The 13,400-nt window shown below is 42.2% G+C and overlaps 1 protein-coding gene across 2 annotated transcripts in view; it reads right to left on the reverse strand.

The window, feature by feature from the left end:
* Positions 1-13,400, reverse strand: part of MBTD1 (mbt domain containing 1) — a 947,763-nt gene that overhangs the window by 611,229 nt on the left and 323,134 nt on the right. The window lies entirely within an intron of this gene.

Raw genomic sequence — 13,400 nt, forward strand, 5'->3', positions numbered from 1 at the left:
TATCTGTATTAACATTTGTGGGGATCAACTATTTAAAAGATACTTTTTGTCAAATTATAGCCTTTAGCTGGTTTTTGTACTATATATGAATATGTATTATCAATGGAGCATAAGGACACTATGTCATAAATAGATGCTACTGATAATATGGGACATGTAGCACTTAGCACTTTATGTGGATTTGCATTTCAGGAGGAATCGAGCACCTAGTCAGTTTGTTTAAGATTTGTCAATTGTCTTATAGCTCAGAGACTGGGTTGCACATGAATAGTCAGATATTTTTATTGGCAAGGTTGTTATGATTTACTCTGCTCATACTCATTAAATACAAATTTCTTTAGGTATCAAACAAGACGCTTTAGCAATCATGTGCATAATTGTGAGCCAGCCGAAGAAGCATAGACATAGATAGTAGGCAAATGAATATAGGGGTGAATAAATTCTACAAGTTCTTGGGTTATATTATATATTTATAACATAATAGGAGGTGTGGCACTAAAATAAAATAACATAAAAAACATTATTTTAAATATAGCCATATGTTTATGGATTGGAACAATAATAATACTCAAGCATTTAAGCAATATACCAACTGGTTACTAGAGGAAACACTAATTTGTGCCATATGTAAATTTGTAATATGAAATTTTATTGGTGCATACTATCATATTTTTAGAAATGTTTTTAGAAATGTATTTATGCCTTTTAACAAATGCATTTGTGCAAGTATTTAACATTACAATAGAGTATGTTGTTTATGTCCATTATTTGGCTATTGAGCACTGTCACTATAAATATGGCGAACTACGCTGTATAGACACTGATCAGTGACGTATGATTTGACAGCGGATCGGGTACTGAGAAAATCAGAATGGTGACAGTGATATGTGGGCGCTGGTTGGGCAGTAAGTTTAAGATTGTTCAATTATTGGCGGATAAAATATACAGGATCGTAAAGGCTGTTGTTATTGTTATCACTGTTGCCACAGATGACTTGCACACAGATTTTTTGCTCCAGATAAAATCGCTGCCGGTCCCCGGGATGTTGCCATTTAAGCTGTGTATCTGATCCAAGTTTATTGTTACTCCACGCTGCCGGTCCCAGGGTTGTAGGCACGACGAAGCTGTGTAAAATAGGCAAAGTGTAATAAATCTTAAAAAAATTAAAAAAAATATGACGATCTACCCTTTCTGCGTTGTTGTGTGTGATCAAGGCCGTTTACGGTAGAAATGTGTTATTGCGGATTTGTTACGAGTGCAGAAAAAAATAATTTATGGAAACTATGCCCTAACTATAACTACCTACTTGCAACGGCCAGTGGTATATATATATATATATATATATATATATATATATATATATATATATATATATATAGATATTCACAGAAAAAACCAAAGGTTTCACACCAGTTATAGTTAGGAACTAGCAGTTAAAAAACCTATGAAATTCACTGAAAAAACCAAAGGTTTCACACCATTTATAGTTAGGAATTAGCAGTTAAAAACCTATGAAATTCACAGAAAAAACCATAGGTTTCACACCAGTTATAGTTACCTGGAAATTTTACTGACATAAAACCATTGAAATTCCCACGTTATAGTTAGTTGGACTCACTATAACGTGCGCGTGTAATGCACTGCTGATGACATCACATATTACATCACTCATGACATGGTCAGTGACATCACTCATGACATCACTGATGACACCATCCAGTGAATGTGTGTCTTTCTGAAAAATAAATATGTTTTATATATGTATATGTAAAAGTTGATGGAAGAATAAATGTTTAAATAAGTTTCTAAATGGATGTTTTTTTAATAAAATTGATTAGTTAACTGGCTTATTAAGTGTTTCTTAGTGAATACATATATTAGTGAGTAATGTTTAAATATTTATATATATGTATTAGTGTTTCACTTTGTGCCCAAGTGGCTGCATGGGTTGTTAAGTAGGTACATGTGTAGGTATATGGGTTATTAGATTTTTTTTAGTATCAGTATGAGTGTTTGTATGGTTTTGTGGGGGTTTTACTTATCACATAGATGCATGAATGACTAACTCTCTCTTTGTATGTGTTTTGAAGACAGCATATGTGCAGGACTGTATGGGTGGATGAGTGTGTATATGTGTGTGTTAGTGAGTGAATGACTGTCTCACTAGTGTCTTTATCAGTAGCTACATATGTTTTAATCTAGTATATGTGAGTATTGATGTATATAAGTGAGTATATGTGAGTGAGATATTGAAAGAGTTCCTGTTGAAATAATTATGTGTTTCTATAAGTGATTGTTTAAGAGAGTAAGTATGTGTAACTTTCCTTAGAAGTAAGGTGGTAGTGTATGTATAGCTGTATATGCAAATACATGGATGTTCAATAGTTTATTTGCATGTCTGAGTATGTGTGTGAGCAACTTTTGGAAGACTGTCGGTGTGTTAACGGATGTATAGGTGTCTCACTACATATGATGAGTGAGTATATGTATGAGTGACTACATAGAAGTGTTGGTGAATGAGTGGATGTGTATATAAATGGTGGAATTACTGAATTGGTTGTTGTAACTGGTATAGGTATGTCCACTTTTTTTAAAATGTTAGTTTTTATTTTTCAATATGCGTTTCAAGGGTTACTTTACAGTAAAAGGAGGTCAGTCTCTCCGTCACAAGGATGGTGTCATCAGTGATGTCATGAGTGATGTCACTGACCATGTCATGAGTGATGTAATATGTGATGTCATCAGCAGTGCATTACACGCGCAAGTTATAGTGAGTCCAACTAACTATAACTTGGGAATTTCAATGGTTTTATGTCAGTAAAATTTCCAGGTAACTATAACTGGTGTGAAACCTATGGTTTTTTAGGTTTTTTAAATGCTAATTCCTAACTATAACTGGTGTAAAACCTATGGTTTTTTCAGTGAATTTCATAGGTTTTTTAACTGCTAATTTCTAACTATAACTGGTGTGAAACCTTTGGTTTTTTCTGTGAATTTCTTAGGTTTTTTTAACTGCTAATTCCTAACTTTTTATAGGGCTTCATACCTATGTATTTTTTAGTGAATTTCTAAGGTTATTTTTTCGCAAATGTCTACAGCTGAGATAGGTATGTTTTTCTAAAAATGAACCCTGTATTGTATATTAATATAATATATATTTTTTTAAAGTATATTCATTTTTTTTTATATTTCACTCTGGAGCGCTCATGAGTTACAACATGCAAGACATCTACAGAGGAGATGGTGTGCACTTCTCAGATGAGGGGAATAGAATATTCCTCCTGGATTTAAGACTGTGCATTGGAACCTACTTGTAGGTACCTAAATCAGCCACAGAACCCAAAAGCTCTTTTCAAAGCTATCCTACCTCTGATCATTCAAAACGTTTATCTTTTTCTAACTTTTTTCACTTTTTTTCACCAAAGTACGCCCCCCAGTACACTTACCGGTGCGCGTACCGGTAACGCTCCCCCCCCCCGAATTTTTTAAAATTTATTTTTGCCTATATGAGTGTCCTAAGCCCTCAGAAAACCTAGAGGGTCAGAAAGTGTCTACCGTGCCCCCTTCTACCCATTCCCAACGTTGTTTGTCCTCCATCTTGTGTCTCGATTCTACCGAAACACAAAATGGAGGACTCCCGTAACGCTGCCGGTGCGCGTACCGGGGTGCGCACCGGTAAGCGCTTCCAAAAAAAAGGTGGGAAAGTAATTTACAGAAAAACCACTGGAGACACTTACACCAAATATGAATTTGAATTTAAAATATTTGTATAGCTCAACATTCACCATACGGTTTCTTGGCGCTGTGGAGGCAAATTTAGCAGCAGGACAAAGAAACAAATGCAGAAAGAAAATTAGGATCAATTCACATTAGGGAAAAGCCTGAGTGAAAAGAAAAGTCTTAAGATCCTTGCGAAACAGAGAATAGTGTCTAGCCAGACGCAAGTGATCAGGGAGGGAGTTCCAAAAGGATGGAGCTAGTACTGAAAAATTAGCTCCGCCCCATTTCTTGCGTCTGTATCGGGGTACCTGAAGGAGAGATTGTGTGGAAGAGCGAAGCTCACGGGAGGGGATGTACTCTTTTATCAGAGAGGAGATGAAAGCAGGGGCAGTCCCCTGGCGCGCCTGAAAGAGCATACAACCGGTTTTGAACAGGGATCGCTCCCTGACAGGTAGCCAATGTAGTGCCTTTAGTAGGGGGGTAGAATGATGGGAGCGGGGGAGACCATATACCAATCTGGCCGCCTGGTTTTGAACCAGCTGGAGCTTCCGCAGACTATACGCTGGGATGCCGTTGTAGAGGGCATTGGCGTAATCCAGCCGGGAGACAACCAGTGCGGACATGATTAACTTAAGTGCAAGGGGAGAAAAGAAACGAGAAACAGATCGAATAGTTCGAAGAACAAGAAAACAGGAAGAAACAACAGAATTAATTTGTGAGTGAAGGTTGAGATGATTATTAAGTTTGATGCCTAGAGTCTTGACTGAGGAAGAGGGTATGGGGGGAGAACCTAAGGAAGAAGGCCAGAAAAAAGAGTTCCAGGGACTGGAGGAACCACCCGTAAGGACCAATTCTGTTTTATCAGGGTTCAGCTTCAGATGGTTGTGGTTCATCCAGTCCCTGATGAAAATCATAGTAGACTGAAAATTGGAGATGGAATGTGGGGAAGAAGACAAATTAAAAATAAGCTGGAGGTCGTCTGCATAATTGAAAACAGTGACCTCCAGTTGCTGAAGTGCAAAGATCAAAGGATAGATATAAAGATTAAACAAAAGAGGGGAAAGAGAAGAACCCTGGGGAACACCACAAGTGACTTTGAGTTGGGTGGCCGAAAAATCCCCCAGCCGGACCGCCTGGGTGCGGTCCCTCAGGAAGGACGAAAGCCAGACCAGGGCTGAGCCCTCGATCCCCGCCGCTCCGACACGGGAAAGTAAGATGGAATGGTCCACCGTGTCGAAGGCGGCGGAGAGATCGAGGAGCACCAGGGCCTGGTGGTTGTCTTGGTCCATGCCCTCCCTGAGGTTGTTCAGGACCGACACCACGACAGACTCGGTGGAGTGCCTCGGCCGGAAGCCTGCCTGGCGGGACGCTAGGCCCCCATTAGCTTCTACATGGGCACTGAGGACTGATGTTACATGTCGCTCCAGCACCTTGCCCAAATAGGGCAGGAGAGAGATGGGGCGATAATTGGCTGGAGCAGAAGGGTCCGCGCCAGGCTTCTTGAGGATGGGGACTATGGTGGCAGCTTTAAGAGCTGGTATTACTACCCCCTGAGCCAGCGAGCTGTTAAGAAGGGAGATTGGGGGTTTAGGACAAACAGAGTAAATATAGAATACGCCCTACTACATAGCAGTCCCAACCATTTACCCAAATTTGGTGGTATTCCGTTGAGCCATTTGGGCTGTAGCCCTGTCTAAATATCCTGAGGTAAATCACATGACAAAAACACATATGAAACTGTTTGAATTTTCAACCAATTAAAATGTTACTTACATTTTGTACTTTTATGTGCTGACATTTGATTGGTTAAGTACATGAATATATATGAAAAATGAGAGGGAAACACAGCCATTTTGACTAACACTACCTAAGGTACATTTGGAAAAAAAATTCACAGAAAACTTCAACTACTTTGAAGAAGATAAGTTGTTAATTTGAAAGGAGAACTATGTTATGCACTTTAAGTTAATTTGGGAAAACGTTTTCAGATGGTTATATACTGTACCTCTGTAAGAGTTAGACATTGAGAAAGGCTAATTTATTTAAATTATTGATTGAGTTAGGCTTCTCTGGTATAATTATGAATTTACTTACGCTTCATCACAGGCACTTTTTAATAGTTCTACTTCCTGCCTGAAACCATACACTGCCCAAAGATAACTTCACTGTTAAAAACTCACAAGTACCTGTCTGAACTTAAACCCAACAGTGCCCTATCTCTACTGATATATTTATTTTTTATGCAATTTACAGCAAGAAAATGGAAGCACAACAAAATGAAAACATTATTTCATTTCAAATTAATATGGAAAACAATCCTAAGGAAGACAAAGAAGAAATAGACTTTTTGGATGACACTGTAGACCAAGACTTAATTAAATGCGTTGAAGAAATTGAATCATGGAATGAAAAGGAGGACATACCTGATGAATTAATGTTGCAAATTCTTTTAGATTTTGAAAAATCACAATAAATTTAAATTTAAAAAGTTAAAATTGTTTGAGACATTATTCTTTTTTATATGTAAATTATGAAATAGTACCCAAAAAGATTTATTTATTTTATTTATTTATTTAGAGAGTTTTATATAGCGCGGACAAGATCTTTGCAGATATCAGAGCGCTTTACATAGAGGGGTACATGAGGGAGCAAAGTCAGACATACAAATCAATAAATCAAACAGTACAAATAGGTGGCTGCAAAGCCAGTCATGTGAATAATAAGACAACTCATACAAATAAGCAGAGGGGTCAAACATGTAGTACAGATTGTAGCAGAGTATTAAGAGAGTTCGAGATAATAGTTCAAGTGTATTTCGCCATGAGGATAGCTTTTACTTCTTTTTTAAAGAGTGTAGTGGAGGAGATGAGCCTGGTTTCGGGAGGGAGTGGGTTCCAGATCCTAGGCGCTATTCCTGAGAAGGAGCGCTTATATGTTTTTTCCTTCCGGAATCTTCGAGGTTTCAGCAGAAGATTGTTTGTGCCTCTAGTGTTTCTCGCTCCGCCCGAGATTGTCAGTTTCTGAGCGAGGTAGCAGGGTGAGTTGAAGTGTACCGCCTTGTGTGTCATGCAGGCGATTTTCAGATGTATTCTGGCTTCAAAAGGCAGCCAGTTCAGGGATTTCAAGTCAGGGGTAATATGGGAGTGCTTTTTTGACCCCGTGATGAGTCTCGCTGCAGCGTTTAGAGAAGCTCTCAGTGGTGCGGTTGTAGTTAGGGGGAGTCCGCAGAGGGCGGTGCTGCCGTATTCAATTCGAGGGATGACTAGAGCTTGCACTGCGGTTTGGAAGTCTTTGGCTGGGAGGAAGGGTTTAAGTTTCCTCAGGGTATTGATCTGGAAGTTCGCTCCCTTTGTTGCCTTGCTGATATGTTGCTGCATGTTGAGATTGGAGTCGAGTGTTATGCCTAAAGATTTTGCTGAGTCCACGATGGTGGGTTGTACATTGAGTGCAGTTAGGTGTTTAAGCCAAATTTGCGTGGTGGAGATCTTCGCTGGTGGTGAGATCAGAAGGAACTCTGTTTTCAGGGCATTGAGTTTGAGATGATTGTCGGCAAGCCAGGATTGGGTGTCTCTGATCGTTGAGTTCAAGAGCAAGATGTCTTTGGGGGATTGTAATTTGAGATAAAGTTGAGTGTCATCGGCGTACATGTGAAAGTGTACATTGGATGCTTGTAGCAGGGTGGTGAGAGGTTCCATGACTAGGTTGAACAAAGTTGGGGATAGAGAGGATCCTTGTGGGACGCCTAGCGTTACAGGTATTGGCGAGGACATCAGGTTGTTGCTCTTGAATTTCTGCGTCCTGTTGTTAAGAAAGGAAGTGAACCACTTGAGAACAGTTCCAGATAAACCCATTCTTGTCTCTAGTAGATCTAGTAAATTCTCATGTTTAACGGTGTCGAATGCTGAAGAGAGATCCAGAAGGATGAGGAGGCAGGTGTCGTTTTGGTCCAGCATTTGAAGTGCGTCGTCAATTATGTGAGTCATAGCACTTTCTGTACTGTGTCCTGCTCGGAAGCCGGACTGGTGAGGGTTGAGGAGATCAAATTGTTCAATGTGCTTAGTCAATTGTAGTTGTGCGCATTTTTCCAGCAGTTTGGCGAGAGTGGGAATATTGGTAATGGGCCGGTAATTGTTGAGATCAGAGGGGTCGGCTGTAGGTTTCTTTAGTAGAGGTGTGACTTGACCAACTTTGAGGGAGTCAGGTATGCTTCCTTGTTGGAGAGAGCTGTTGATAATTTTAGTCCAGAGAGGGAGAAGCAAAGGGGTAAAGTCTTTTACTGCGGTAGCAGGAAGGGGGTCTGTGAGGTGATTGGATGGTTTCAGGGTGCTGAGCAGTTTGCCAATTTCTTCTTCCGAGTATGTGCCAAAAGTTGACCATGTAGCATTGTTTTTTGGTTCAATTGGTGCTAGGCCTTGGGGTTTGGAGTAGAGGCTTGCGTCAATGAGGAGATCGCTCTTTATGTTGTCAGTTTTTTGGATGAAGAAAGCAGCAAAGTCTTCACAGGAGGGAGCCTCACGCACCGTGTTGAGTGGTTGGGGTTGATCCTTGGATTGTGATCTGATTAGCTCAAACAGTTTTCTCGGGCGGTTTTTCGCTTGGTCGAGCTGGAGGCTGAAGAAGTCTGATTTTGAACGTTTTATTTTCCTGAAGTAGGCGTTTCTCTTTTTCTTCAGATCTTCTAGGTGCATTGCAGAGGGAGCTGATCTCCAGGTGCGCTCTGCCATTCACACGTCTCGTCTATCCTCATTGAGACTCCCGTCGTACCATGGATTGGAGCTTTTTGTAGAGACTCTTTTTAGCTGCATAGGTGCAACCTCATTAATTATCGTGGTCATAGCGTTGAGATAGTGGTCAGTCAAGGTTTGAACGTCTGTATCGCCTGTCGGTGGAAGTAGGAGATTGCAACTGTTAGGGGATAGGGAGTTTGGGTTGAGTTTCTTCATGTCTCTTTTCCAGACTTTGGGCTTGGAGAATTGAGCCGGGTTAACTTTAACTTTTTCATTGATGAAGAATGTGATAATATGATGATCTGACCAGTCACAGGGTTGGATGGACTCGAGTTGGATAGATTCCTCTTTGGAGATGATCAGGTCAAGGATAGAACCTTTCTCGTGGGTCGGGCTGTTGCATATTTGGGTAAGGTTAAGGGCATCGAGGAAGTTTTTAAGACTATTTACTACCGCGTCATTGCGGTCGTTCCAGTGGAGGTTGAAGTCACCAAGGTATATTTGGGTGATCTGCCGTCCGGAATTGGTTGAGATCATATCCATGATTTGTTGGGAAAAGGTGAAGTTGTCCCTGGGTGGGTGGTAGATGCTGTGAAGAGAGCAAATCGGTTTGCCCTCACTGATAATGTCAAGGCAGATGTATTCCCAGGATGTTGGGGATGGTAGGGTGGTGGAATTGACTTTCAGAACAGAGAGGTTGTTCCTGTAGATGCATGCGATTCCACCACCAATTTTGCCTGATCTGTCGAGCCTGATAATGTGATAGTTTGGAGGAACTAGAATGTCCATTATAGGTGTTGAGGATTCAGTTAGCCAGGTTTCAGTCAGGATGATTAGGTCAAGGTCCAGCGAAAATAGGAGCTCAGCAATGGCGGCGGAATGTTTCGAGGCCGATCTGCAGTTGAGGAGAGTGCATTTGAGACGGGGTGTGTTGAGGGTGGTAGGTGGTTCTACAGAGAGAGGGATTTTTCTAAGGTTATTGGGGATGGAGGATCTGCTGTTTAGTGTGGGGAGTCTAAGGGGATTTGAGTGTATCGTGGGAATGGTGAGGTGTGGGGTGGATGTGCGATTTTGGGGGGCTGGGTCATAGGAGCGGAGAATGGTGAGTGTGTCGAGGTCAGAAGTAGGGTTGTGGGTGCGACGAGGGCGGTTGTTCCGATTGCGAGCTGGGATTGAGGTCCGGTTGGGGGAGAGTTGAGCGAAAGAGTTAATCGGAAGGGCGGAGGACAAGTTGGGCGGGGAGGTGTAGTTATGTGAGGGGTTGCAGGGGCGACGGGGGGACGAGGGCAGTTGCTGCGACTATGAGCAGTGATTGGCGCCCGATGTAGGGCGTGTTGTGTGAGGGAGTCAGCCGGAGGGGTGGGGGACACTTTGGGAGGGGAGGTGGAGGTGGGTGAAGGGTGTTTGGGATGTGTGGAGAGTATTTCTTTGATGATGTGCAGTTCTTCTTTGATCTGCATGAGGGTGGCCATGATGCTTTCCATCGAGGGGTAGGTGGTGGAGGTGGGGGTGGCAGTCAGAGGTGAATGACTGATCAGGGAGTTCGCGTGCAGGTGGGAGAGTGGGTTGGTGTTCGAGCCGGGCTGCGTTGTGTTAGCGTAAGGGATGGTGTTTGGGAGGAGAGAAGTTTTGGGCGGTAGGGGTGTGGATGAGGTAGGGAGGAGGTTGGTGGTATGAGTGAGGGCATTGATGGTAGGCTGGGGGGTCGAGGTGTAGAATGGGATACTGATAGTAGTGGTGGGGGTGCAGGAAGGGTAGTGGGGGCTGAGAGTAGGAGGGGAAATGGGATTGGAGATGGTCCTGTTGTGGGGAGGGGGAGTTAAATTAAGAGAGGGGGTGTGTTCTACATAGGTGGTTAGAGGATAATGGGGACTGAGAATGGGGGGGATAAAGGGGGGATTTGTCGATATGCGTGTTGTTCTGGTGCTGGACTAGGTTAGGTGTGTTGTGGGTGGGAGCTGTGCTGTCAGGGGTGAGTGGAGTGTGAGTGCCAGCTGTAGGTGTGAGAGGAGCGTTGATATGTGTGGAGGTCCGAGGGTTGGTAGAAGGGGTGGGGGTGTGCGTGGTGTGTGAGGGGGAGCGATCTGGGTCTGTGGTTGAGGCGTGTGTGGCAGCTGCCTGGTGTTGCGCTGGGAGAGAGGGGTTGTGGGTGGGAGATGGGAGGTCAGGGGTGGTAGGTTTGTCCCTGATTGAGGAGCATGTAGTAGTTAACTGGCGCTGAAGTAGGTTAGAAGAGTTGTGGGTGGTGGGAGCTGTGAGGTCATGATTGGTGGGACTGGAGGAGATATGAGTGTTGGTCCGCAAATTGGAGAGGTGCTCTTTGAATAGATATAATATAAAAGATAGGGACTGGTAGCCTGATGTGCCCGGTGCGCTCCCCGGTGCGCGTACCGGGGCACGCTTACAGAATAGATATAATATAAAAGATATAATATAAAGTGAGACTTAAAATATACTGTGCAACTTTTTTGTGTTACATAGTAAGTTTGCTCATAGTTACTTCCTTGCTCCCACTATATTATCTCCAATGTGTATTTAACATCTCTTTATCATCTCCTGCCTCCATATTGTTTCTACTTTCCTGACAGACTATGGTATGTATTCCATATACCACAATAACTTCTGTAACAACATGCAAGATATCTACAAAGGAGACAGTGTATATTAAATTTTAGACTCTGCATTGGTACCTACATGTTGGTACTTAAATAAAAAAATGAAAAAAATAAAAAAAATAAAAGAACAAAAATAACATTTAATAAACATACAATATTTGAAAAGTCTATCATTCTTTTTTCCCCATAGTACGCTCCCCGGTCCGCGTACCGGGCGCTCCCCCCGCAAAAAATCGGAAAAAAAATTACCTTTTTTTTGGCCCCCGCGGGGCCCTTTTAAAACCCCCACATCAAACCTAGGGGGTCAGGGAGGGTCTACTCTGCCCCCTTATGGTCATTTCCCCCTTTGTTTTGGCCACCTCTCATGTTTCGATCCTACCGAGACACAAGATGGCGGCCGCTCCGGACTGTTTAGAATGTTTACAGACACCCGACAGCCAATCAGCTTTCCGTGCGCAAGTCGCGTGACGCGCCCGGTGCTCTCCCCGGTGTGCGTACCGGGGCACGCTTACAGATATATATATTTTTTTGAACCTAAATTACTCAAAATCCACTGGAGCACATATCTTGAGACATAGCAAAGGCACATCGGGCTACCAGTCCCTACAATTTTGCCAAGTTTGGTGTAAATCCATTCAGCCGTTCGGGCTAAAAGTGAGGTCGACCGCACTATGGAAATTAACATAGGAAAAACGCGTTTGGGACCCCCTTTTTATCTCGGCCCCCGCTTGACTGATCCCCCTCAAACTTTCAGGGAAGGACCGGAGCTCGACGAGGCCATTTTGAGGAAATTTCCAGGCAGATTCGTCAACCGGCGCCAAAGTTATTCCAAATAGAATTTTGAGATTTAACATTGAAAAAAATCCTAACTATAACTACCTACTGGCGACCGCCAGTAGGGTATATATATATATGTGAAAAATCGGCACCACCAACTGCTTTCTTGCGCAGCAAAATGACGAAGAGCAGTCCCAAGGTTTCTGGTGCAGAATTAAAGTGCCTTTATTGTGCCCAGCATATCCGCCATAACGCGTTCTGCTTCCCTGCGAAGCTTGATCACATGACATGTTACGAAAGATCAGGACGGCTTTTTAAAGTGCTAGTGCATCGAAAATGGTCACATTCAGTGCAAAGAAAGCATAGACATAAAGAACATACTACAAGCATAAATCATTGACATTGTAGTACAGTGATGCATGATTAATAAAATCCATGGGGCATATACACATTAAATATTTTAAAATCCAAGGTTCCCTTTTAAAAAAAATCACATATTTGATTACAATTCCAAAAAGAAAAACCTCAAAAAATTAAATGATTACATACAGCCCCATGAGTGATAATCTGTAAATTCCTGCATAGTGCATGATAATCACTTTTTGTTCTTATAGCTAATAATTGCTCAAGTCAATGCCTTTCAAAACAATACAGCCCAAGTGGGCCAAATAAAGTGCACTACCATTTACCTTCATTCTAAACATTTCAATATGGCCAATCCTTAACGATCATATGTGCAAATAGTACCCCAATGTGCAAAAAACAGTAAGTGCAAATAGTAAATCTAAAAATCGAATCTCATCTTGCACATTGTACTTAGTAAAACCAAGAAAAATGGAGGCAGACTTATAATATTTATAGGCTTTGATAAAATTCCCATGATGGCAATACCTCTTCCATACCAGTTCAGTATTGTCCCCATCTCATTTGGCTAAAAGAAATTCATTCAGACAGGCACTTAAAAGTGGGATCTAAAGACAAGTATGAAGATCCTCACTGGAACTCAGCCCTTTAGGATTTTTGCTATCAAGCTCCAGTTTATAGCGGGTTTCGAGGAGGCGTAATTTGGCCTCACGGTCCACTCCTCGCTTCAATGGTAGCACAGTGTCAATAACAAAATACTGGAGATGGACTGGATTTCCTTCATGTTTTGTTTGAAAGTGCCTGGCAACTGGATATGCCTGATCCTTGCCCGTGATTGCCCTAATGTGCTGGAGTATCTGTTTGTGGACAGGTAGCCTGGTACTCCCGACATACCTCAACCCACAAGGACACTCCAGCACATAGACTGCGTGATCAGTTTTACAAGTAAATCTTTTAGTGATTTCAATGGGTTCCTGTTTAAAAGGACTACTATAATGAGACTTGTTACACACAAAACGACAGACTTTGCATTGAGGACACTTCTTGAAACCCTTACTAAGAGACATCCATGTACCTGAAGTTGATGTTTCAAGGCTGTTGCTCACTAGAGCCTTCGCCATGGAAGGAGACCTTCTTAAAGTGAGTGCTGGTTGTTGGATCCCCCTTAATCATATTCCAATTTTTATAGAAGATTTTC

This window comes from Lissotriton vulgaris, chromosome 7 (genome assembly GCF_964263255.1).
Source record: "Lissotriton vulgaris chromosome 7, aLisVul1.2, whole genome shotgun sequence".
Lineage (NCBI taxonomy): Eukaryota > Metazoa > Chordata > Amphibia > Caudata > Salamandridae > Lissotriton > Lissotriton vulgaris.